At 47.8% G+C, this 479-nt stretch overlaps 1 protein-coding gene across 1 annotated transcript in view; it reads left to right on the top strand.

The window, feature by feature from the left end:
• The window catches only part of GLE1 (GLE1 RNA export mediator), a 27,818-nt gene that overhangs the window by 20,839 nt on the left and 6,500 nt on the right, over positions 1 to 479 (top strand). The gene's annotated exons all lie outside the window — the stretch shown is intronic.

The following is a 479-nucleotide window of genomic DNA, read 5'->3' as shown; positions in this document are numbered from 1 at the left end:
TATTCAGGTCATGATCCCAGCGTCCTGGGATCGAGTCCCACATCGGGCTCCTTGCTCAGCAGGAAGCCTGCTTCTCCCTCTGCCTCTGCCTGCCATTCTGTCTGCCTGTGCTCGCTCTCTCCCCCTCTCTCTCTCTGATAAATAAATAAAATCTTTAAAAAAAAAAAAAAAAAGAAAAAATTGAGGCGTGTGGTTGGCTCAGTTGTAGATTATGTAGCTATTCAGTCAAGAGATGGAGAGTTCATCTGGGCACGAAGCCTACTTTAAAAGACTAATATTGAGCAGCGCCTGGGTGGCTCAGTGGGTTAAAGCCTCTGCCTTCGGCACAGGTCATGATTCCAGGGTCCTGGGATCCAGCCCCGCATCGGGCTCTCTGCTCTGCAGGGAGCCTGCTTCCACCTCTCTCTCTCTCTGCCTGCCTCTCTGCCTACTTGTGATCTCTGTCAAATAAATAAATAAAATCTAAAAAGAAAAAAAAA

This window comes from Mustela nigripes, chromosome 9, assembly GCF_022355385.1.
Source record: "Mustela nigripes isolate SB6536 chromosome 9, MUSNIG.SB6536, whole genome shotgun sequence".
NCBI classification, from domain to species: Eukaryota; Metazoa; Chordata; class Mammalia; order Carnivora; family Mustelidae; genus Mustela; species Mustela nigripes.
Note: the sequence above shows the minus strand (reverse complement) of the source record. Positions and strands in the feature narration are given on the sequence as shown.